Source organism: Fukomys damarensis, unplaced genomic scaffold (genome assembly GCF_012274545.1).
Source record: "Fukomys damarensis isolate Sample0158 unplaced genomic scaffold, DMR_v1.0_HiC HiC_scaffold_26, whole genome shotgun sequence".
NCBI classification, from domain to species: Eukaryota; Metazoa; Chordata; class Mammalia; order Rodentia; family Bathyergidae; genus Fukomys; species Fukomys damarensis.
Genome location: NW_022900938.1, coordinates 9,851,742 through 9,878,788, shown reverse-complemented (window position 1 = coordinate 9,878,788; position 27,047 = coordinate 9,851,742). Strand labels below are relative to the sequence as shown.

General features: G+C 39.0%; 1 protein-coding gene across 2 annotated transcripts in view; it reads left to right on the top strand.

Annotated features, from left to right (window-relative positions):
• The window catches only part of Gulp1 (GULP PTB domain containing engulfment adaptor 1), a 236,590-nt gene that overhangs the window by 13,474 nt on the left and 196,069 nt on the right, over positions 1-27,047 (top strand). The window contains exon 1 of one of the 2 annotated variants that reach the window (XM_033756343.1): positions 15,623-15,710. The exons of the other annotated variant lie outside the window; for it this stretch is intronic. The gene's annotated coding sequence lies outside the window, so the exon portion shown is untranslated. Of the gene's footprint in view, positions 1-15,622; positions 15,711-27,047 lie in introns of those variants that run through there. 2 annotated transcript variants of the gene reach the window in all.

Genomic DNA, 27,047 nt, shown 5'->3' with positions numbered 1-27,047 from the left:
AATACATTTTTAGTTGTGTGATTGATGCATTCTGTTGACACATTCAAGAATACTGAAGTTTAGCATAAAAGGAAAAAGGTCCCCTGACTGACTGTTTTGGTGACACTTTCTTTATTTTCATTGTAGCTTGGATCGTGTGCCACACACTGGTTTAGTTTAGTTTTGCTTTCATAGCGTGAGCTATTAGGGTGGAGTGAAGAATGTGGGAGCGCCCCACAGACCTGATTCCGTGACTTCCAATTTGTGGTCCTGTTAGAAATCCACATGGAAGGCTGTGGACTTACAGAATTTAAATATAAAATTAATAATGAGAGAAACATAATTCATGTGGCTGTGGTTTCCGTCAGAACCATGAGGCGGGCGATTTTTCACCAGTCCATGGCCTCTTGTCTGCGCCTGAGGAAAGGATGGCTGTGTTACACGCTAGGTGGCACTTGGCCAGTCACACCAGTTTGTTTTGTGCTTCACCCAGCTCTCAAAACCTGGTTCATTTCCCAACCCGCTAGCTGCATTTGTGATTATGAGAGGCCTGAAGTACGGCTCCTTCAGGTCATTATTTCCTCTTTGCATGCATTAGCCTCACCTGTGCCTGGACTCAGCCAATTTTGGTTATGGAAAAGTCCGAATTGGAGTCTCCTCCTGACACCTGTGCAGGCATTAAAGTAAATTAGGCCTCCTGAGTAGAATGGGCTTTACTGGTGTGGTATTTAAAATGCATCATTTCCATGAAAGGCTAAGGGAAAGTTGCATTTTAGTTTGCAACTTTGCTATAGAAAATTTTAGCACAGAAAAGTCCATGAGAGAACACTACTCAGTATTAAAATGAAAACCTTAGAAACATCAGTCTGGGGCTATTTTGCTTTCCCTAACACTTTCAAAAGAAATCTTCCCTGGTTAAAATGTGAAAGACAAAAAGTTGTGTTGAAAGAAATAGAGCAAACTCAAAAAGCAGAGATGCCCTGGAGGTGTGTTTTATTTATGCACCACCCTTATGTCTCATGTACTAAACTCAAGCTAGAAAAGTGAAGTGAAGGATGTGGTCTGTGAGACACTGTAAAAGACTCAAGATGAATATTGGAGATTTACTGAGATACAGATAAACCTGGCTCCTCATTAGACCATCTCCTGGTGCACACCCAGCCTTCTTCCCCACCCCACCACCTAGTACCTTCAGGATCTTGAAAGCTTTTACTTAGCTAAATAGGAGATATTTATCTTCTCTGGAATCTTCCTGAATGTAAAGTGAAGACAATGATTAGAATTTTGTATGCATCGCTGGGAGGAATAAAGATTTCAGGTAGATTCCTCTGGTGTTATTTCCTTCCTTGGTCTCAAGATTATTAGAGCTCATGTTGTCTCTGTTGGATTTGGATGGCAGGTAGCAGCAGATTTTTTTGTTTTCCCTCTGTTAGATCATCATGAAGCTATTCAGAATTTTTGGTTTTGTTTTCTGTTTTTTGATACCAGGGTCCTTGTGCTTGTGAGGCAGGCAGCAGAACCACTGAGCTAAATCCCGGGCCCTGATCATGAAGCTTTTGAAAATCAATAAATAGTTCACTTTTCTATCTTTATGCTGTTGTTTTTGAAATTTTTCCTTTTCATAGATTGAATCTGATGGTATTTCTCTTTTCAATCTTGCATTTTGGGAAATGGAACATCACCAAAGGTGGTCTCTATGTGAGGAAAAAAATGTTATTATCCTTGAGATTTCATAGTAAGACAAGAAGGAAGCCTGTGACTAAAGATGGGTGGACCAAGATTAATTATGCAGCACTGATACTCTGTTGCTGAATTCATTTGGAGAAAACCTGAATTCAGGGCTATTATAGAAGAGTATCCCAAAGCTCTTCTGTAGCTTGAGATACTGGACAGAAAGATGTACAAAGTCCTACTATGAAAATTGCAGTTTAAATACTATAAATGCTATATAATATATAAATTGAAATACTATATATACTATATAATAGCTGTATTTAAAGTATGAGAGAAATAATAGTTTCATGTGGAGTAAATCACAGTTCCCGAGGTTCCTACTTTTACTTATGCAACTCTCACCTATTTTCAACATACATTTTGTATTCATTCAACATACTTTCTAAATCTCATCCTAAAGTGCCAGCTATTGTGCTTGACCCTTCCAAGGTATCATTAATGTTAAAGAAGCACAGATTTACGTGGTTAGTCCACTTCTTGTGAGTGCATCTGTTGTAGGTCCTAAATTCATTTGACTCTAGCCCTCCATGAAGTTTGTTTCAAAGTAAAATTGTTATATTTTTAAATTTCACCATAGCAATACTAATTCTATTAGTTAGCTTTTTGTCTCTGGAAGATAATATCTAACCCAAGTAATTTGAGGGAGGAGACGTTTGTTTTTGCTCACGGTTTCACAGGTCTGATGAGCTTATGGTCAGCTGTCTCCGAGGCAGATGCATCATGGTAGAAGGGCGTGGGAGAGGAAAGCTGCTCACCTCATGGCAGGTAGGGACCACAGAGTAGGAAGAACTAGAGAGGAAGGGATCAGGGTCCAGATGTAGTTGCCAAGGTTGTACGGTCATGACCCACTCACACACACCCAGAAATGTGCTTCACTAATCTCCTAGGCATCTCTCAGGCCAGTTGAGTTGAGAATCAAGATCAACTTTTACCCATTTTCTAGGACTCTCAGATATTAATCCAGTGACTTTATATATATCTTGGCTTGATGTTGTGTTTCACTGAGTTTATGTGTGTCTCTGTTAGGATTTCCTGATTACAGACTGGAAAGCCATTCAAGATCTTTAAGCTGGATAAGAGTAAAGGAAAAGGAGGAAAGGAACATGGCAATCTTTGTACTTATGTAAACTCACAGCTCCTGGAAAGAAAAGGAAGAGATAGGACTGTAAAGTCCTAATGCTAAATCAGTAAACTTTTCAATAGATTAGAAAGAGCAAAAACTTGGATTTAAGAGAATCAGTGAGATTGAAGAAGAACAAATTGGAGTGATGTTTAATTTATAGGAACTGTTGGCTGATTGGATATGAGCGTTTCATGGAAATGGAATTGAGAGAATTATATGTAGATTTCAGGTTTGGAATTGAATGACTAGATTATGGTAAAATTTACCCAGAATTCCATTGTGGGTTTTTGAGTTTGAGGTGGTAGGGAACATTCAGAGGGAGCTTCCTTGGAGTGAGATAGATATGCCATTCGGAAATAGGAACAAATTCTGGGATGGGGAGATAAAGATTTGGGAGTCATCTGCATGGAGGTGAGCGATCCTTAGTGTCATGAGGTCAGACCCTTGAGAACATTTGTACTTACAGGGAACCAGTGAATGAAAAGTAAGTGGAAGACACTGAGAGGGAAATCTGAATGCATAGTGTCTATGCTAAAACAGTGTGACTGGCTCCCTCAGTGGAGAAGGGGGAGAGCTACGCAATTGTCATTTTAGAGGGAATAGGAAAGACTGACCTGAAAGGTATTTAAAAGGGACTATTCTGTGTTAAAGTTGAAGACCAAACTGCACTTCATGTTTGTCAGTACCTCTAAAATGGCCTAGCGGGCTTTCTGTTAGTTTTTTGGGATGCAGTTTTCTACACTTGATCTTAGCTAAAAGGCCAAGGTGCAGTTTTCTAGGTCCTCACACCTCTGTTTCAGAAATTGAGTACAGATTTCACAGGCTTAGCAAAATAGCCTCAAAATAGCCTAATTCATAATAAGAATTATGGGCCTTCCCAGGTTGTGGCTAATTTCCCAAAGGATTTGTCTCTGATTTATTTCCATAAAGCCATTTTTAAAGGTAACTACAGTTGTGTTTTGGAGTTACGGCTTCCTGTTTGTGACTTTAGTTTGAGTTTTGCTGCTTCTGACACCATTTTGAATTTCACAGTAACGAAAAAGAAGTGGAGATTCCTAAAAGCAGATAAGATAGGATAAAACCAATTTTCCCAGGTTATTGAAAATTATTTACTGTAAAGGTCATAGGGATATTATTAGAAAGAATTTGTTGTAAACATTATAATAATATGATGTTTATATGGAAGTATTGCATATTAAAATATATAAGGATTGTATATTTGTAACAATGATTAGTCCATGACTATCTTGAATATGACTGATATTATTAAACTTTCTTTTTTCTTAAGTCAAATTTCATTTTTGACCTGGTAATTCTTGTAGAAAAGCGAAACTGAGAAATGTAGCCCTAACATAGCCATCTGACTCTACTTGTCTTCTTATTCAACTACTTCAGGATAATTCATTAAGGATACATTCGCATTTGTTATCGGATGTGTCATTTGTTTCTTTAGAAACAAGAAGTTTGAGAGATAACTAAGGATATTTTTTCTGCCTTTAAATTTCATGCAAAGGAGAAATGCATGTGCAGGTAACATGACTTAACCTGAGAAAGGATGATCCTGGATCTCTTGCTGATGCAACTCTTTGAGCTCTTTCTGTAGGGTTGTTTTCTGTGCATTTGCAGTTGTGGTCACTTGAGTTTTTCCATTTGGTTCTCACTTCCAACTGGATAGCCTTGAACAGGTTACTCCATCTGTCTATGCGAAATGATATTGGGGCTAGCAGAGAAAATCTATGAAGAAGAAATCCTTAACCAAGGTTAGCATAGTAGAATTTCTTTACACTTGAAAAGTATTTTTGAAACTTTAAGTCAAGAGTCAGACTTTCTCCGGTGCAAAGATTTTTTTGTTTTATTTTTCTCCTAATTCTTACTCTGTAGAGAGGGAGTAAGAAGCCATGGCCTGTATCTTTTTCCTTTCTCTGGGCACTTGTCATGGTTTAGCTAGTTTCCTTATTACCTAACTTCCCTCTCTTGCCCCTCTAAGACCGTAACATACACTCCAGTAAATTTAGTGAGTAGAACTTCTCACACCTTTGTAAATTAATTTCTTTATCTGGAATTCCTATTTTTAAAAAAGTTATAGCCATTATTCAACATTTAGAATAAATAATTAGTTACTATTTATTGAGGGTTTGGGACTCTCAGAGCCTTTCCCAGTGCTTTATCATGTATTAAACTGATTAATCCTCACAGCAAACCTATGGATTAGGCATCTTATTGTCTCATTTCTTTACAAAAGGGGTTTGAGGCACAGAAAGTTTTAATTTCTCAGTGTCAGGCGGCTAGGATGTGGGGCTTAGCAAAAGACTTGCAGTCAGTCTGCCCTGGTAGGTGCTTTAACCAGCTAATACCAAGAAGACAAAGAAAGTAACTTTGTAAAACTTCCAGAGACTCAGCAGGCCAAGTGGTTTGCACTGTGTTCTCTTGTGAGTCCCTGGGAACCTTCTTCATGTCCTTTAAATACACTATTATTGTGGTTTTTTCCTGTGCATTGTGCATTATTCTGTTGCCAGATGCTGTTGCTTCCCATTTAAAATTTTTATGCTTAATCATTGCTTTCCCAGAGCTTAGCGTACCACCTGGTGTTGAAAGAGTGTGAACGAAGTTTTTTGGGGTTAATGAATAAATAAATGAATGAATACAAGAAACCCTTCCAGTAAGACCCAAGAGGTGAGTAAACTGCTGCACTGTTGTGTGGACGGTGATTTCCATTTAGGGGAAAAGGCAGATAAGAAGCCCTGACATGGATGATCTACTGCTAGAAAAACATCCTACTTACTCTCTGAATAGAAGGTATACTTTTCCTTTTTATTCGTGTGCCACAGAGAACAGAGAGAAGTAGCAAATTCTCTTTTTACAGCTCATTTTATGTTTTTGTAAATGCAGATAAAACTGACATGTTTATTGAGTGGCAAGAAACTTCTAATACAGCTGCTAGAGCAGCTAGGCTCTCTGTGAGCATTCACTTTTTTAAAAAAGCCTTTTGACCTTTTGTCAGATAATTCGCTTGGATTTTGGTGGATTGCAACGTTCAAGTGGAAGCATCCACTACGGCACTCTTTTTTATTTTATTTTATTTTTTCCATTTTAGCGTCCCGTATCTCGCGTTAGTTCCCTTCTCCGCGCAGCGCCTTCCTACGGCAGCTCCCTTGTACACGGCAGAGAAATCATTACCAAGAAAGTCCCACATGCCGTGGCCTCCGGCTGCGTTCCTGACCTCAGCTTGCTGCCTGCACACTGCCCCAGTGCGGGTCCCCAGGTGTGGCTCACTCCCCTTTCTCTGTCCACAGAAATCACCTTCTCCTGCAGCCCTGCCTTACTCATGTCACCCTTTTACGTGTTATCCATCCTGTTTTAATTTTCTCAGCAGGGCTCACCATTTAACACAGTGTATAATTGTAATTATTTATTATATTCATGTGTCTTGGCTGCTTGCACAGAAGGACCGAAAGATCAGAGATTTGCTGTGCGTTTCCTTACCCTTAGGGATCAGGAACCTGCTGTAGTAGGCATTCTACTACTTGATGAGTGGATGAAGACACAGGAACTTAAAGGCCTTGTTGACCTGCTGTAAAAATGTGCCCCATGTGTTTGTGTTAAAGCCTCGGGAAGAGCTGGGCTTAAAAGATGCCAAGATCAGGTAATGAACTGAGGCGAGAACATACCTGATACTGACCCTTCGTCCATCCACTACCCAAGTGCTATAGGTTCACAAAATCTGTTTTTATCTCTTGAATAAGGCAAGTTCTTCCCCACTCCTTACCTTCCCTGCATGGCTGGCCTTGGCCACTTCTGTAACTCATCTCATTCTCTATGAAGGAATGCCATAGTTTTGATTACTTGATTTTTTTCCTGATTATTTAAGATCCTGCTGAAATACAGATTTTGGTGAGGACCGTAGTCCAAAGAAAATGGTCCTTCTTGGATTGAACTGGAATGATCTCAAATAGGAAATGAATTTTTATAAAATACACTGGAAGAGCAGTACTGTTCACACCATCCATGTGGCTGGTGTTGTGATTGATGATGTGGGCAGCAAATTCCAATAATTAGTGATAACGAAAATGAATATATTAAGCATAATTTAAGAATAAATGGGTTATTGTGTCTCTGTTGAAAAAAATACATGGGCTTCTCTTTTTGAGTCTCATATTATTTATTTCAAGTTTATTCTCCCACATTAGGGTGTACCTTGCCAAAATGTTTATGGGTAGAAAAATGCCACTTGTTCAGGATGAGGAATTCATAGCAAGTGTGTTTTGACTTTCTTGTCGGTATCATATTAAAGGATAACTCTCAGGGAAGGTAGGAAAGGACATTTATTCAAAGTGTGTGATATTACATACACAGTCGTAAGACTATATGACTTTAGTACACAGTATATTTTAATAAAGATGTGTTAACATATATTTTAAAACACGCTCTTTAATATATCAGTAAGGTTGTGTTATTTCTGTTGTGCTGTAAGTGTGGTGCATAAAAGATGTATTGGGTGGAACAATGAATATCATTATGAGAATAAAACTAGAATATCACAAGTTGATTGATTTTTATGATCATAACTTTTTCATTTTCAGTTTTTCATTGTGTGTATTTCTTCTACTTTGGCAGGCTGATCTTTAGCATAAGCCAATATTTCATTTGGCTTTTTATTGTAAATTACCTTAATCGATGAGTGAGAAAATTTTATGATGTCTGCCTAATTTTAGGTAAATGAAATAACTGACTTTCTTCTAATTCTTTTTTTGTCCTACACAATGATGTGCTAATAAAAGAGGAAAATCACTCATCCTCTAGCAAAGTACAATTATTCCTGCTCAGAATGTAAAAAATAAACAATGGAGAAAGATAAAAATATTTTACTGTTGCTATATATGGTATTTTAATGAATCAGAGTGACTCATGAAAGTTATAAACATACGTGAAATTTATTTCATAGGTATGTAAGTAGAATTTATTTCCTAGGTTATGTAAATATTTTTTGAGGAGAATTTCCCTCCCTCCCTTTTTCCTGAACTCTCTCCTTCTTCCCTCTCTTCCTTCCTGCTTTCTTTGGAATTGAACGCAGGGCCTCTTGAGTTCTAGGCAAGTGCTCTATTACTAGGCAGCATTCCTAGCCATAAGGGAATATCTAAGTTTCTAAAAATTCCATAAGAGTTCTGTTGATTAATTTTTGAACAGGTACAAAGTGTCAATAAAATTCCCATTCGCAGCAATAATGTGCAGATTGTATTCATTTGTTCTTTTCTTTTGGTACATTCCATGTATAGAAATGCAGTTCAACATATTATTTAGCTTATGAGTGATAGTGTTTTCTTTAAAAATAATTTTGGGAATAAATTCAGTGAAGTTTCTTTAGCTAGAATCTTTTTACGAGTATGTCTAAAGCTGTTACTACTGAAACTTTAAATAAATAACCTGTATCTCATATAAAACAAGATATTTGCCCTAAATTTTAACCAGCTTTATTAGTCACTGTCCTGGCACTGGGACAAAATACCTTGAGTTTAAAAGGCAGGCAGCGGAACCACTGAGCTAAATTCCCGACCTTTAAGGAGGAGAAGCTTACTGGCTCACAGTTTCCAGTGGATTCAGTCTAAAATTGGCCAATTCCAAGGCAGAGAGGCCATTCAAGAAGGACCCGGAGAAGAAAGATGCTCAACCTTTGACAGCCGTGAAGCAGAGAGAGCAGGGAGAAGCCAGCCAGGACAAGAATAAACCCTTCAAGCTTACATCCGCAGTGACCCACCTCCAACCAGGCCTTCTAATAGCTCCTGCAGCCATGAGCTCATCAGTGTAGTGCCCCACTATTCAGTCACCTGTCAGAAACCCCATCTCGGAATACATAAGTCTGGGGGACATTTCAGGTCTAAACCATAATAGCCTTCCCATGCCTCATAAAAGGCTCATACCCATTCATTATGTAAAATACATTTAGTCTGTTTCTAAGAGTCATCAAAGTTTTAGTTCCCTCACTGCAGAAAAGTCTAAGTCCAGTCTCTTCTGAGACTTAGGACAAACTCTTAGCTGTTAGCCTCTGTAAAAATAAAAAAGAAAACTAAATACTTCCAACATAACAATGGCACAAGGTAAACATTCCCATTCCAAAAGGGAGGAATGAGGGGTAGAAATGAATCAGACCAAAGCCAGACTAAAATTCAGCAGGATAAACATCAAATTCTGCAGCTGCTCATCAAAGGCCAGAGAAGGTTGTGGTCAGATGTGAGGTCCAAATAACTTTGCTAGTTGCAGCCCACATGACCTCTCTTGGCCTGGCTCCCCTTCCTGCCTGCAGTTTCCCTCAATAGAAATCACACATTCCTGTATCTCCAACTACCTGAGATCCCCACTGCTCTTTTGGATTTATTATCACAGCTTGACACATCATCTACCAGGCATCCCGGGCCTTCCTTTGAAATCTGGGTGAGAGACCTCACAACTCCTAACTCCTGTACTCTGCATGCCCAAAAATCCATTATGGATGATACCAACATCTGTTGCCAGCTCAAGCAGTAGCCTGGACCCTTTGGGTCATGGCTACAGTGGCGTTTAAGTACTTGGATGGCTGAACATGGGGAAATATTTGCTAAGGCAGCCTCGAGTGAGTGAGGCACCCTCATGCTCTCTTCTTAAAGCAGTCTTTCAAAGTTTACCCTTACAGCCTTAACCCTGTAAAGATGAAATCTGGCCAACTGCTGAAATATCTTCAAGCATACTCTGGTTTCTCTTCAGATTGTATAAATCTTTTGCCTTTTGAAATAGCCTCAAGCAGTCTTTCAGGATGCATATTATTTGACTTTTGTTTGTTATAAACTTTCTTTAATGTTATTTTTATTAGTACATATTTCTAGTATATAATGCTGCATTCCTCATGGGAAGTTAGTGCATGTACATAATACACCTTAATTCTCTTTTCATCCTCTTCTCTTCCTCTCCTTTGTTTCTCTCCGCATCTCTTGGTCTCCTTCCATTTTTTGCAAAAGATCTATGCTCCTATTTCCTCCTGTATATCTTTTAGTTTGCTCTTTATTTATATTTCGGGTTTCTAATACAAGAGAAGCAATATGATATTGAAAGCTTTTGTGTGTAATTTATTTATTTCACGTAACATTCTGGCCTCTGGGTACATCCATTTTCCTATATATGATTCAAGTTTCCCCCTTTTTAATGACATAGTATTACTCCACCTCTCCCCAGTAAAGTCTGCACTCTCCCGTCTGGGTTCGTGTCAGTATTCTGGGCATCTGAACATTTACCACAGTTGCTCATCTGGCTCTGTTTATAGCATGCTCAGGCTTTTCTAGCCTGCATCTCATAAGATTGTCTAATTCCTCCTGCAAAAAGCTTCTAAACCACGTAGTTAAGTACTATCACAGCAACGACCCCACTTTTGGTACCATTTTTTTGTTTTAATCAGTTTCTCATCACAGACACAAAATACCCAACCTCCGAACTTAATGGAGTAAAGGGTCACCCCGTGGTCATCTGGCTCCAAGGCAGAAACAGCACTGTGGGAAGAGCTTGGTGGAGGAAACTTGCTCACCTCATGGCAGCCAGGAAGCAGAGAGGAGGAGGTGGGTGACCCATCTCCAGTCTGACCCCACTTCTTCACTTCACTCTCAGCCATGAACTAATCAGTGGATTGAATTCATTGAGGACTGTGGCACCTCCATGATCTAGTCACGTCCAAAAAGCACCACCTTTGAATATATGAGACTCTTGGGAAAATTGTAGATCTAAACCATAGTCAAGGCTATAGTGTCATTTTTGTATTTCACTTTTCGAAAACTTATTCTTTAAAAAATCAGATTATTACATAGGAATGCATATCCAGTATAAAAATTCAGACACGGAAAAGATAAGGATAACAAAATACGAGTGTATTCTTCATGCCTTCTTCAAGCATATATGTTTTAGCATAAAAACTTAATAGTTTAGCATACATGATATTAGTGCAAAATTCTAACCATTTGCAAACTGGTACACATCTAAGTTTGATTAACAAAAGCAAGAATTTAGGTAATAATGCACATTCATTTGTCTTGGGTTGGAGATCAACATTCTTTGGAATTAAAGAGATTTGCTTGTATAGCTGCCAGAGGTCACTTTTTTTTTTTAATTGAGTTTATTGGTACATTTTAGGTATGCAGTACAGTTACATTCATTATTGGGATCTTGTACCTCTACATGACAGGTCTTGATTCTCTTTTTTCCCCTTGTTCCTGCCCTCTCTTCACCCCCCCTCCCATCCCCATTTACAAACACTTTATTTCCATCTTTTCATTTTCTCACATTTTTTTCTTTTCCCTCATTACCTTTCCCGTACCCTTCCCACTTTCCCTGCACCTTTGGCCCTTTTCTTCCCATTTCACAATGTCAGTTATCTCATTAGGATTTTATATACTATTGCGGTTTATTCACACCAGAGAAACTATTTGGTAAAAAAGGTCACTCTATTACATGATCAGATCTACCCAAGTAGTTATCACTGCTGCCTACTGTTAGTCTCTGCCAGTTGCTCTAGTGTTTTCTTTGCATAGCACTTCTAAGGAATGGGAAACATGTCCATAGGACAGTAGAAGAATTTTGTAAATTCAGTTCATTCATCAGGACAGAAATATACCCTTTTTAAAAAAAATAATCGTTTTCTTTAGAGATGTTTACCAAGTTATTATACCATGTTAATTTTTGTTTGTGGTTGCTATTACAGTATGATCCAAAATTGTGTTTCTGCCAGGGATTTAGTTAGTGGTTCAGCTGCCTGCCTCCCAAGTGCAAGGTCATGAGTTCGATCCTTGGTACCAAAATTGTATTTCTAATATTAACTGTGACTATTTATCTTCAGATTTTTTTTGTTGTCAATTGTGAACTTTCACTCTTTAAAACATCTTCTCCTCCCTTTTTATCTGACTTTCTGTGCCCTTCCTACTTTCTGTCTTCAGTCCTCACATTTTGGGGGCATGTTTGATGGTGGTGAGGTTAGCACTGAGTTTCTCAGCTTTGGCATTATCATTATTTCAAGCTGGTAACTCTTTGTTGTCAAGGAAGACTTCTTCTGTGTTGTAGCTGGTTTAGTAATATGCCTGGCCCATGCCCATGAGATGCCAGCCAACATAATGTCCCAGTTGTGACAAGGGAAAATGTCTCCAGACATATTCAAATGTCCCCTGGTGAGGGGAGCAAAACATTTCCACTTGATTCCAAATATCTCCTGTTAGGGAAGCATCACCCACTTTGATGCCTAAAATTTAATATTCCAGGGGGTGGCAAATTCACTCAGGTAGAAAATGTAGTTTACAGTTTATGCCCTAATTTGTAATATTTTTCTTTTCTTTTCTTTTCTTTTTGAGATAGGGTCTCATTATGTAGTTGAGACTGACCTGGAATTCACTATGTAGCCCAGGCTGGTCTCGAACTCATAGCGATCCTCCTGCTTCAGCCTCCCAAGTGCTGGGATTACAAGCATGCGCCACCATGCCGGGCCAGTATTTTTCTGATATATATGTTTTAAGAGATAGCTAAGAGGTGAAGCCCACAACATATTTCGAAATATAGTTAAAATTGTCATAAGTGTAATATTATTAAACCTTTAGTCTATGTATGCAGAACTAATGCAGATAGAAAAATAGGAGACAATATTGGTAATGAAAAAGTCCTATCCAGTTTAAATGTCCCTACCCATCTGTGTGAACACAACCTGGAGTCCTGAAATCAGGCATTTCTTATGTCTTGACAAAAGTTAATTCAGTCCTTTTAAAAGTGTTTAGGCTAATGTAGAGCAACACAGCATGTAAATAGATTTTCTGTTTGCTAAAAACCAACACGTAGAAATTTCAAAGTAGATGTAGCATCAGAAAGTCAAAATGTGTGGGTTTTTTCCACACATAATCCTCTAACATATTTTTCTAATATGTGAATGTAATCTTCATTTTAAATGGAGAATAAAGTGAAATTTTAATATCTTAACAAAAATGTGCAAAACTCAGTAAAGCACTTTAATAATTAAAATCCCACAAAGCGTACTATTAAGGGAATGTTTTCTGATAACATTTATATTTTCAATATAAAATTTGGATGTTCTCCTCCCACAGAAAATGACCACCAGCAACAGAATGCTCCTTCACAATGTCATTTAGACTACCTCAAAAATGTTTCCTGTATTTTATACTTAATGTTATTTCCATCCTTAGTATATATTCATGCTTAATGAATTTCCTGTTGACTTAAAAAATTTCTATTATGGACTATTTCAAAAGAATTACCTATTTCAGATTATCTCTATTATGGAGTTAAATCCTTTCTTTCTAGAAATAGCCCTCAACTTATTTTGAAGTGAAAATTTGAATGTGAAGTTCAAGTATTATATTCAAAGTATCAATTTATTTTTATTTTCAATGCACTGATCTTTTATGTCTAATTTTTTTTAATTTCTATTTTTGACTAAGCTAGTTTCAAAAGACTTGAGAAATGGCACATATAATAGAAAGATGAAGTATTTTTCTGATTTTATAATTCATGGAAACTACATTCTAGATATTAACATTATATTTGATACTAATAAGGCTCTAACAAAAGTAATAGACATCATTTTCTGTAAACTGGAGAACAAGTACAAATTACCAAAAAACTAATATTGTGATAGTAATTACTATGCCAATAAGTTTAGAGAATACTAGAGTCTATGTGCCAAGTGTCATGCTACCCTTTTAAGTATTTACTTCTTTATTTTGTCACAGATAATATCTAAGTATTACAGATATTAATATTTTTATTCAAGAAGTCTTTTTTAAAAGTTAAGTGAAATTTTTACTCAAGAAATCCTTATTAAAACTGAAGTGTATTAAACAGAAAAAAATACCATGGTCTTTTTGTTTCAAAATCTATTAAATAGTAAAGTCAAGAAGTTGCATACAAAGTTAAGACTTCTCAGGAATCCCTTAAAATCATAGACAGTATCACCTACCATTGCACTGAGTGATCAGGTTTGCGCATTATCACACCGATTCTTTGAATTGAAGAAGCTTCAGGTTTTAAGTAAGAATCTTCCAGAACATGATAAAAATATGTTCTGCTTTATTTTGAAATTCGGTGCACAGTAATCTCTATTTAGTATTAATTAGTCTAGAATATTGTTTAGTATAATTATACATATGTGTCCCAGAACTTCTCCCGGCGATGGGATCAGTCCTGTAATCTGAGTCTTGGGAGGGGTCTCAAAGGAAGTAGCAGTGTGACCTCATTAATTTGCTCTATTCTTTGGGGTAAACTTTTGTAAAAGCTTACTTTGTATGAAGAGAGAGTTGAAGCTTGTTTCGTTTTAGATTTCCCCAGGAACTCCATTAAAAACACTGTATAATCTGTGACTGGGTATAATACGGCGGTTTATCAGAATCCAACCAGATTCGTAGTTGCTCTGTACCAGGTCTTTCTGCAGTGCTGTTTCTGAGTTCTCTGCAGTTCTTCGTTATCTCAGTTTTCTTATGGAGGATTATTTTGGACATGTATGTTGACTAGAGTTCCTTGTGCCGCCTTCCCTTAGCTCTTTGTAGTGAAGGTTACATTTATTTAAAATTAAGACTAAAAGTTACGTCATAGCCAGCCCATTTCCGTCCCTACTACTTCCCTGACTCTGATTTTGGTGCCTTGTGCCTGCTGACTTGAATTTCCTTCCTCACTTTTCTCTCCGCTTCTTCTCTTTCCTCATTCTCAATCATTGCAGCTCTAACCATGTTTGCTTATGCCCAGAAGCCTTCAGAACCCTGCCTTGCGTGGAGACCCCATTGTCGCTCCTCTGTTGGTGCTGCCATCTGCCCTAGGCTCCTGTGTTCTCACTACTCCCGTGCTCTGCACACACTGGACGGTCATTGCACTCTTAGGACAGTTTGCCTTTGCTTCTGCTATCTTCTCATCTCTTTCATTGACTCTTCTAAAATCTAATATGAGTTTAAATGTCAAATTTTTTTTCCGATGCCGGGGTCGAACTCAGGACCTTTTGAGGCAGGCGTGGTGCCACTGAGCTAAATCCCCAGCCCTTTATATAAGTTTATTTGGCTTAGAGCAGCTACACTTTCCACAGTCTCATCTGCCTGATCAACTTAAGCTTCTGTGTTGTCTTTTAATTCTCCACAAACAGGTGTGATTTCTCCCTTTTCCCTCAGGTGCCTTCGTATTTTTTGTTATTTTCTTTTACTTTCCTTTTTATGGCTAGATTGCAATCTTAGTGGGAAGGAAGGGCACGGGTTACAGAGTCAGGCGTATCTAGTTTCTGATCTGCAACTTGTCACTGCCCCGAGCGGGGACCGTGTTGTGGTACAGATTCTTTTATGTTCTAGGCGTGCCATTCCTTACACGCAGAGTTGCAGTTGGCAGTAACTAAGTGCTTGAAGGATGAATAATTGCTTATTTATGAGGGAAGGTTATTTTCATATTTATTCAAACAATATCCTGAAGGATCTCAGTGTTTTTGCCACCCACAGAGAAATCACTTCCTTCTCCAAAAAAGTATTCAGTTGAAGAGTCTGTGTGTGGGAACTGAGTGAAAACTGCTATTGAGGAGATGTCTGAAGATTACGTGTGTGTGTGTCTGTGTGTGTGTGTGTGCGTGCATGTGCACACATGTACTGAGTTGGAGGAAGAAGGTTTTTCTTTATCACTGCTTTCTTCTTTTTTTTTCAAATTTGCAAGTACCCATTAATTGTTCTTATTTAGAGTCAGCTGGGGTTACTCATGAATCCTAATGCCATTTCTGATTTTTAGGGGGTGAAATTAGTGGAGCATGAGTTTGGGAGTCTGTAAGACATCCCATTCTCTCACCTGTCTTTGATACACCTTCTATGAAGAAGTTACCCAACAGGAGCAACCTGACATGTCTGTAAGTGGAATGTGCAAAAGAACTTGTTAATTTAAATAATTCAATCATGTAATTAGGTTCCTGAAAATAATAATTATTTGTTTACCTTTCCTGTATCTTCAGTGGAGCATTGTTATATGCATATATCTTAAACTTAGTCTATATTTTATATCTATATCTATATATCTATCTTAGATTTATATCTTGGAATATCAACACATTTTCAATGTTCTTTCTTCGGGAATAAGAATAATTAATGCCTGAGACTTTTTTCTCTCTCCTATCTACTTGTTTAAATCACACTTTTAAGACATTGAAAATGATGAGTTGAGAGCATTTAAGTTTGTAGCTCAGTTTAATTATTTCAATGGTTTAAAATTTGATTTCATTTAGAAATATCAGCTCAGTTCATTTTCAGTGTGCTGAAGTCAATGGCATTTCCCCAAATTCACTGTCAATATTTGAACGTCTTTTGACTGTATCACATCAGGATCTCTCACTGGGGAGAGCACAAGGCACCCCACTGTGCTGGATGAGAGTCCATGGCAGTACTTTGTAGACTCTTTGCAGGAGACCATGCAACTCCTGGCTATATTTCAGCTTGGCGCCTGCGAATATAATGCAGTCAGAGAGGGAGAATGAGTATTATTTAACTATTGTTACTTCATGTCTTGTTCTGCCTGGACAACTAGGATTATTTTGAGTTTATTTATTTATTTATGTATTTTTCATAAGAGAATCATGTAAGAAGAAACCCACAGTTTTCTATACTTGACTAATGTTTCTCATTGAGTATATTTTTTCTAAGGGTTTGAGTTCTCTACATACAGGTAATAGCAATTATTTAGAGAAATCCATCTTGAATTTTAAGAGCAAGAAATACTAGAAATTTTGCTAGCAGTTCATTTTATGTTTTGGGTGGGTTTTTTTTGCCCGTTTTTCATAACTTTTTCTTTGGAAATAAGTTTCAACATTCTTTACCTACGTTAAACACTATTATTTTTTGTTTTGTTTTTTTGAGACAGGGTCTTACTATGTAGTTGAGATTGATCTGGAACTTACTGTGCAACCCAGGCTGGTCTCAAACTCACAGCAATCCTCCTGCCTTAGCCTCCCGAGTGCTGGGATTACAAGTGTGCGCCGGCATGCCCGGCCCTATGTTAAATTTATTAAGAACTCATCTTACTTCCTTAATCATTTATTTTGTGTGCATGTGTACGTGATGTGTTTTCTATATATTATATATGCACGTTATTTTTCTAAACCATGTGAAGATAGTTCTTTTCTCCTAAGCTTTCTTATCTTTATCTCTAGATAACATTGCTCTTGATTTTATTCTGATTTAAGGAGTGATAACAAGAGCACTTGGGTGCATTTGCTTTTCCTTGTCTAGTGTTTATTTTTGTTTAAATTATAGGATCACTGTGAAAAGTACAGATGCTGTGTTACAGAGCTGCTCTTTGCTGTTTATTCCGTCTATGTTTGAGGTATTTTGAGGAGGAGAGCAGGGAACAAAGGCAAGGATGGTTCATGGAGGGACTGATAAGAACTGTCTGTCGTCTCGGTATTGACTGAGAAAGGCTCCCTAGATAACCTCAGCACTTGGCATATAGAAACCGTTTTGATATTAAAGATAGGCTTCAGCCTGAATATTGTATACTGAGCTCACCTCAGTACTTTAGATTTTTCTCAGGTTTTACTCTCTGTAGATCCTTGACTTCTATGTGCCTAGACTAATGCCTGTCTGCTACTCACTCACTGTTCTTCTCGTGTGCTTGTTCTGGGTGGCAGAACATTGTAATATTTGTTTGTGCCCTGTATCCTTGGAACGCAGTTCCAGAAGCAATGTGCTTATTACTTTTTTTGCAGCTTTTTGCTGACCAGGAGTGGGCTTTTAGGACATGCTGACTCCCTTAAATAGTGATCAACCTCCCCCATCCAGCCCCTTTGCCTCATTTGGTCAGCTTATTCCTCACATCCCTGCAATCAGCAGCCCGTGTCCCAAGATACCTGAAGAAATGTTTGAGGCTTGTTATACTTTTATCGTTGTGTTGAGCGCAAATTTAACCTTTCATTAAATATATAATCAACTCAAGCTCTAGAGTTTAGTTAGTAATATTTCAGTAGCATGGATATTTCATTATTTCTTGTATCTGCTGGTGAATGCTGCTTACCTATGTTTTCAGTTTTACCAAAATCTTGCAAAAGAAGCGAAATGATTTTTGTTAGATCAAAAATGTGAAGCATGGGGGATTAAGACAGCTTATCTTTTAGATCATAATAGAAACCTTCCTCATGGGGTCCCGCAGCCTGACACGTGATAGATAGCTCATCCATAAATGAAAGTTTTATTCCTGCTGTTACTGTGACTCTCACAGTTCTGACGTCTCAGCCACGCTGCAGCTGAGGCTTTGTCCATTTTGACTCTCCGTTCTGATAGCTTTGGAGATAACCGGTGGCATGAAGCTTTGGTGTAGATTTACTTATTCTCCTGCAGCAGCACTCTCAGTCAGAGCCCGGATGTTAATGCCCGGGTGGAATCAGCTCCCTTGGTTGAGGGCTTTAGGTTCTGAGGTGTCCTTTAGGTCCCAGGGCAGACGCCTTTGTGTGTGTGATGTCGCTGTACCTGGAGCTCTGCAACAGATGCTGGCCTTTGTGTGGACTCAGCACAGTTCTGCGGGATGGAGCTGAACTCAGCGGAACACTACAGATAAACAGTCAGCTGGCTGGCTCAGCCACCCTTCTGGGCTGGGGAGACTTCTCTGGAAAACTGGGGAAACACTGTTATGACAGTGGGTTGAAGGGTCTAACTGAATTCTGTTCTCTGGTACATTTTGGTCGGATCTGAAAACCATATGGCTACAAAGCTGTTTTACGGGAGGGCCAAGTGGCCCATGGCTGGTGTCAGATTCCAGATAAAACCCGAGTTTACATCTTGTCGGAGACCGTTTTCATCAGAGGGCGCTGTGTTTTACAAGTGTGCAGGTGAGGGCACGATGCCCAGAGCGTGCAGAGCACGCTGTTGAGAGATACCCTAGGGAAAAGCAAGGAGACCAGGTTGCTGTACCCGCACAGGCCTCTGTTTCATAGACATTTTCCTCACCTCGGAGAGGACGATTTGAATCCCGGAATGGATGGGCCAGGCTGTGCATTGCTTGTCCCTGTAATCGAGAAACGTTTTTTGTGACACACGAGAACTGTTTAGGGAGAAGTGAGCTGTGTTATTTTTCTGGTATTTCTTACAAGCTTCCTTGGGGCAACCGAGATGATGAGACTTTCTGGGGTGGAACTGAGCCGGCAAAGGAGATTTATGATGAGGTGAATGGACGTTGGGCTTCAGCGTCCTTACTTTCCCAAGTTCTGTCCAAGGCCCTAGTCTTCATTCCCCCGATCCCGTGTACATTTGCAGGCTGAGGGGCTGTGAGCAGTTGTGACCTGGGGGATCGGATGCTGACTTGGGGATACATTTATCTTGGGGCTTGGTGCAGTAAAGTAGTGTGAGCCTTATGAAATATTAACTTTAGAATTTGATAATGACTGAGCATCGGCATTTTCCTATGGTCAACCTAATATTTATACTGTGTGAAATTTCTACAGTGTATAATTAAATTTTCTCTCCTGTCCTCGTGAAGACACGTCCCCAGCAACCTCCCCACTGTTCCGGCTGCTTCCTAATGAGCTCTGCCCACAGAGTGATGACGAAGGGTACTTAGTCTGTGTGCATGTCTGAGGGACCTGGCAGGGCAGCGTGCGTGTGGAGAAGAAACAACAAACCTTATCCACCCCGTGAAGGAAGAATTAAATTAACTTTCCATTCTCGCCATAGGACATTTTATAAAGTACTTGAAACAGAAAGAGGCAACTCAAAGTGTATGAACCAAAGGAAAACAAAATACCAAGAAAGAAATAAAAAGAAAAGTACACAGAAGCATATATATTAAGTATCTGAAAAAAATACATAATTCTTCTGGGTTTTGTGAATTTTGTGGTAACTGTCAAATCATTTAAATATGTAATATTTTCAGGTTTGTTCTCTTAAAGGGTCTCTCTACTTCTACGGTATAAACTCCTAAGTTCACAAAACCCAAACCTGCCCCTAAATTGGAAAGTATATGAGAGAGTGTCTCAATAGCAAACAGATTTCCCTAAGGAAAGATAACTTTCAGGGATTATTTTTATAAATTCTTAAATTGGAGAGCAACACGTCTAAAAAGATAGTAACATATCTTAATGGTATAGAACTAGACACAAATACACAATATGACTGCTACTAGGCTGTGTGAAGTTAAGTTTCTGTGGTTAATTTTTGTGCAAATTTCAACAATCTCATATAGTTCAATCTTTTTCCATCCCTCTCGATCTTTTCTCAACCTTGTTTATTCTTATTTTCCCTTTCAGGAAAATGAAGACAGACAGGGATCATGAGTAAATGAGATTCTTCTCTTTGTGAAATGAGGAGTGGGTGTGGAAAAACTCTTCCCAGGGCAATTCTGGAGTTTCCTTCTGATTCTCCTAATGATAGGTCCCTGATGAGTATGTTGCCGGTCCTGCAGGGGTGACCTAGGAGATGCTAGCAGAATCAGGGAGTGTATTCCTTACTAACAGATTGAGTCTCCACCGGTATGAATTCCTGAGTTCGCACAAATAAAACAGATGTTTTTCCCTTCTGCCCCATTGTTTTATCTTTTCCTTTAATTGTGCCAGCTTCAGGAGTCTGGTAAGCTATAGCAAAAGAAGTCATGCATTTCTGACTGCCGCACACATTGAGTCCCCAAATGTCACAAATGACTTTTTACTTTTTTTTGGTACCAGAATTGAACTCGGGACCTTGCGCTTGTGAGGCAGGCAGCGGACCCACTGAGCTAAATCCCCAGCCCACAAATGATTTTTTAAAAGCACAAAATCAGAAGTTCTATTAGTGCCTGTTTCTCAGAGAGCTTTTCTTTAATGAACTCTTCTGAGGATTGAGGTGAGAGGCCCTACTTGGCTTATTTATGGCATGTACTGGTATATAGGATGGATGGATGGATGGATGGATGGATGGATGGATGGATGGATTTATTTATTTATTTATTATTTATTTTGGGGATCGAACTGAGGCCCTTGCCTTACAAGGTAGGCAGCGGAACCACTGAGCTAAATCCCCAGCCCTAGGATGGATATTTAAGCATTGAATACTCCCTTACTTTTGAAATGTATTAATCACTCCCTTTTCCGTTTAAAAAAAAAATCAGAAACACTCATGCTGCTTATCAAGCAGAACGAGTCAACTCACAGAGTCCCTTCTGGCCTACCAAGAGTTTTAAGGAAACACAGTTTGTAGAGCTCATTTGAAAACTTCATTTGGTAGAAAGCCATCACTGCATCATATTGATTCATTCAAGAGATATGACATGAGTGCTTAATATGTACCAAGTCCTATGTCAGATCCCAGGAGATCACTAACAATCTAGTGGGAGAAACAAGCAAATAAAGTATATAAGACATCAGATAAAAGTTTTGTTATGGAAAAGAAGTACATGGCTGACCGGTGAGGTACTGGGTTGTATATCTTGCTCAGGCTGTCACTTCTAGATGCATTTTTCCCTCTTCTCCATCCTGCTGTCTGCCCTACTGGAAGATCAATCTGGATTATCTGAATAGGTCTCCCAGGATGAGATCTGAAGGAGGAAGAAGTCTGAGTTCAGGGTTATTTACACCTTCCATGTTTTTTCTCTAGCAAGGGTTTTACACTGAGTGTTGCCCTCCTCCAGTCATCAGTATTTTTCAGCCTTCTCTATTGGAGTTGTTTTCTAATCTTCAATATTTTCCTTTCCTCCCATCCCATCAGGACTTGGAGCAGTAGCCCTGCCATTACTATCCCCAAGGTTCTGTATTTCCCTTTTGGTTTCACTGTGTTCCTCCCACACCCTTCTGAACAGTTCTGCATTACCTTCTTCACCGATTATCTCACATTGGGTGCAGCACCCACGGCCAGTGCCCCAATGTAGATGGGAGTCTTGGCGTCCTCTGTGTTGGCCTGACATTGTCCGTGGCATGTAAAGGAGGAAGGGAAAGAACCTTCGGAGCAGAAAAAGAACTCCTTTGGAATATTGGAAGGACAGCATGTTGGGAGGCTTCAGTAAAGTAAGACAGTGGGAAAGTCGTAGGAAATTAGGTCAGAGATGTCTGCAGAATGAGGTGGGAAAGTCAGAGAGTGCCCTCCTAGGGCCCGTACTCAGTGTGAGATGGGGAGATGGCAGCCGTGTATCATGTCACTCTGGCCACTGTTTGGAGAATCATCTGTGTGGTAGCCAAAGCGGAAGGAGGGAGGCCAAGTAGGAGGCCGTTGATGAAGATGGTGATGGCTGTAGGAACAGAGGTGGTGAGGAGTGATAGGAGGCTTATTGGGGACATACAGACGAGATTTGGTGACCGCTGTAGGATGTCAACGAGAAATGCAAAATGATGCCGCGTTTAGCAACTGGATGGATAGATTTACCTTTTCTAGGAAGAGGACAGTGATTGGAGGAAGAATTTAGAGACAGTCAGGAATTTGATTTTGGATCTGTTAAGTTTGAGCTGCACCAGAATAGGTGTATTAAATAGGCAGTGCATAAGAAAGGGCTAGGCTAGAGGTCTAAATGTGGGAGTCATCACCATGTAGATGATATTCAGAGTTACAAGATTTACTGAAATCACTTAAGCTGTTGATTCTCAGACTCTTTAATTGGATATTTATAAATACAATTTTCACTCTAAATATATGGTGGTTGGGTCAGTTTGGTCAATCTTTTAAAAAAAAACATTAATAGGATGACTTATATATTCTGTCATTAATAAATACACAGCATGAGCTCCTGCAAATGTGCATACACACTGAGATGCGAGCATGTCTGTGTGGCTCACAGGTAGACGTAGAAATTGTGTATAACCCTAGAACTGTGTTTGAAAAATTTATGTGCCTTTTTGGGGAGACATTTTTTTATTGAAATGTCAGAAAGTAAGACAATCACTGGGGTTCCTACCAAACGGAATTAAATTATAATTCTGAGAAGAGAACGTAAAGAGAACTATTGTAGCTATCTTTAGAATGTCAGTCTACTTTCACAATCCATTTACTTCAAGCCATTTGTTTACAACATGGCATATGTGTAAGATTTAAAACACACCTTCTATGATTTAACTTTTTATGATTTTAAACATAAAACAGTGTGCAATATTAAAAGAAATGTCATACTAAAATCACTAGGTTAAGGGGCAGAGGTTGGATTTCCAGAAGAGTTGTTTTGTCATAAACTAGCCATGTAAATTTACCTCATAGCTTAGCCCTGGGCCTCATCATTTTAAATGAAAAGCTAAATAGATTACTGGCATTTGCATAGTTCTCCAGGCTCTTGGCTGGTCACTCCGGATATTCACTCTTTCAGCCGAATAGTTTTTTTCTTCCTCTGTATTAGTGTCATCAAGAGAGACATTTTGAACATAGAATAACTAGTTCAAAACTCTTACAAAAACACCTCATTGATAATCATTTCTAGGGAAAAATGTTAATTAAGTGCAAGATTTTAGTTCCCTTTGAGAGCTGCCTTACCACTAAAATAATCTCTTAAAAAATGTACCAAGACGTTTTCATAGCTATCTTCCCAGGTAACAATTCTTTTTTTGTCTCTGAAGCATAATTTAGCCTCAAGATTCTTTAATTATATAATCCTGCCATCTTTCAGTCGAGGCTGACATTAGAAATTATCTCTTTCAATCTCTTTCCTTGTACAAAATGACCGCCATATCCTGGAGACCAGTTATTAAATATCTATTTGTGGAGTTCCAGGGTCTCAGCAGCTGGGGTGGTGACCCATTGCGTTTTGTAATAGTTCTTTTGCTTTCTTTTCTCCAGCCAAAATAAGTGTGTTTAAAACCTCTGTTTTTTTGGTCATTTTGCCATGGTCATTTGAAGACACTGTCTGTGGTTAGCAGCTCTCAAAGTTTGCCATGACACTGAATCACATAGAGGGTTGTGCTGGGTTATAGGATGCCCTCGCTAGAGATCCAGGATCTAGCAAGTTACACATTTAACATTTAAGGTAACTATACATGGAAATAGTTATTATAGCTCCCTACAGAATATTTGGGAAAGGCAGATGAAGTTATCCTGTAGTTTGTATGATTTCACTTCTAGAATGTTCTCCTTAGACAGCACTTTGTAAGCATCTTAGTTTTAATTTTGGGAATCGGGGTGAGCAAGGTGAGCAGCTTGGCACAGTGCTGACCTCATGGCAGAGGGTAGAGAGGGTGGCTGGAGATGTGATATTGAAAGGAAGTTATTAAGAAGTTGGAAATAATTTTCCAGCTGTTCCACCAGGTGACAATACTTTGGGCAAAGAAGTGAAGATGCTAATTGGTCTGGGTCAGTCCAGGATTAATTCTCTTTGCTCTTCTCTAACTTAAAGGAAGTAGTAATCACAACTTTCAATCTATAAACTCTTTTTAGTCTATACAGCCAGGAACATACTTCACTTAGTTCAAGGGACGTAAAGATAAGATAACTCTTTAACTGCCCGTCTCTGGTTTTTTTTTTAGGCAGCATCTCCCTCTGTAGTTTAGGCTGGCCCTGAACTCACTGTGTAGCCCAGGCTGGTCTCAAACTCACCGCGATCCTCCTTCCTCAGCCTCCCGAGCTCTGGGATTACAGGCGTGGGCCACCATGCCCGGCTGCCCGTCTCTGTTTATAGTAGAGTTACTTTTACACTCCTTGGGGTTGGCAAAGGGCTGTGTGTCAGAAGAAAGAGTGTGAGAACAGTGACTGATGCCCTCTTGAGTTTTAATGACACTGTGACCACTGTTTGAGTGTGTTAGGCGCTTTGTCCTCAAGCCTGTGAAGAGCAGTTTGACACCAGATGATTCCCAGGACCTCCCCTCACGACCAGCTGCAGTTCAGATGTGACCACTCATTGTTCTGCAGTAAGTAGTTGAGACCCAAGTATCCCCACTTTGGACTGTCCCTGTACAAAGCTGCGTCTGTCCCACACAGGCAGGGGACTCTCTGGCTTCAGCCGCAGGGTCTGCTGAATTAATCAAAGGATGCTTAGACCTCAGGACTTGGGAATTTCTATAGTGACCTCACCCTAACCCTGAACTCCTGGCCTTTTTAAAGTATTCTCTTGACAGCTGGGGATCAGAAAACAACTAAGCTAGGAAGAGAGTTTAGGGAGAATGTACCCAGAAGTTTGTTGGTAAGAAATGTGGATGGGCTCGTCTTTTTGCTTGTCAGATGGACTGAAAAATTAACTCGTAATGGCCAGTTTTGAAAGACCCTGGAAAGGAAGCACTGCGTTATGTGTTTGCTTTCACTATTTCATTTAGTCGAAGTAACCCCAGAGACTTATTTCTATTCTACAGAGGAAGAAATGGGAGCTTGCTAGGGATGGGCACCCAGTGTCTCAGGACAAGTGGTTTTCAACTCTTGCTGCACATTGCGATCACTTGCAAAGCTTTTTTGAAGTTTAGATTCCTGGATCTATGACCAATGAATTAGATTAGAATCCCTGGGAGGAGAGGCCGGGCACTGGAATCTAAACGCCGATGTAGACTTCGTGGAGACCTAGGGGTGAGGGAAGAGGGCAGGGAGGGGTAGTAAAAAATGATCCAGGTGTGAGTGTTAATTCCCAATGATGAATGTGTCCATCACGTACCACAAACGTACTAACTTAAAAATATTTAAAAATAAAAATAAAAGGAAACCTTCCCTGGTGATTCAGATTTGTAGCCAGCACCTTCCCAAACGCACCTCATCAACTGGCTCAGCAGTGTTTGCATCAGGACAAAGCTTGTTAGAAATCCAGAGTATTGAGATTTCCTACTATAGCGAGACTGACCTACGATGTCTGAATCAGAGTTTTAGAAAAGATTTCCTGGGGGACTATTTGTACTGCCCTTCCAACTTCTGTAGTTCTAAAGCTATTCTAAAATTTAAAAATGTTTATTGAGAGAAAAAAAGGATACAAAGATCAAAACCTTCCCCCTAGGAGCTTAGTCTAGCAAGAAAGAAACTTATTAAAAGGCGATTTGCTAACAGCTATAATAGAAGCAATGCTACCACTTGATAGAAGAAAAGGAGATGTGCTGCTTGGAGAAATTAGAGAAAATTGCCCAAGCCAGGTCACTGGAAAGTACTGCAAACAGAGGAAGACATTGCATTGTTCCTTTAAAGAAACCTGCTAATATTAAAGGCATCTGAAAAGATTCTGTGATGAAAATATAATGTTTAATACACCTGTATATATTTTCAAAATGAAATAATTCCTGACCCCAAACTGAGGGTTAGTGTCAGACTAGAAAGGTCACTAACAGTGAATGGGAGGGTTTCCCCTTTTGGGCAAAGCAGAGTCATTATGGGCAATTAATCATTTGCAGTGTTAGCCCTCTTGAAAAAGGTTAGGAACAGCCCTCTTACCCCTTTTTAAATTTCTTAAAAATTTTAAGGGCTGTTGTGACCCTACTTTTTCTTAACCTTTCAGTTTCTTAGTGATTCAATTCTCTACTGGATTTTTGCAGATGCTATTTTCTCTGTCTTTGCATAGAATTTCTAGGCATGTCTGCTTTCTTCTTTTGATTAACCTTTCCTCATCCTTTGGTTCAGATTCTGCTCAGACTCATTTTTTTTTTTTAAGTTCTTTTCAAATCATTTGCAGTTTAGATTGGGTTCCCTTCATCTGAATCAATATAGCACCTTGCAAATGTCACATTGTTGCTAATTTTCTTTTTGTCTGTTTCTTTCAGGAAAGAGTAATTACCTTGAAGGCAGGAGTTATTTTCTGTGGCTTCTGTGTCTGTAGTACTTTGCATATGTTTGAGTCAGTAAATGCTTTGAAGTAAAAGAAGTAAGAGTAGCAGCCTATGGGACCTTATTTTACAGTGGCAAGATAGTCTTTGGAGAGTGAAATGCATTTAGCATGAAAGAAATTTAGAGGCTTCCACTTTGGTATAATATATGCCTGTTGTATCGCAGATTCCCGGTAAATTTTAGTTGTGTGAAATTAGAGGCAGTTATTTTATATAGAAAGACCCTCTGATTTAGTTTATGGTGAGACTATGTACCCCTCATATATTATTCGGAACATGGGAACTGAGATGTGAGCATCATTGCTCATAAATTAGTAATTTTTATATCTTCTGAGGCACCTCTACATATCATGTTAGGAAAAGCTTTTACATATGTGGTGGCACTTAATTCTCTGAAAAACTTAGGAGGCTTATGTGAGAGTTGGAGGCACAGATTTAGACCGAGGAATATGTAATTATAGAGCTTATTGTTTCCCTGGTCATTGTCCTTTTTGCTGTGCTCTGCTGTCTTTTTTTTTTTTTTTTTTTTTTTTTTGG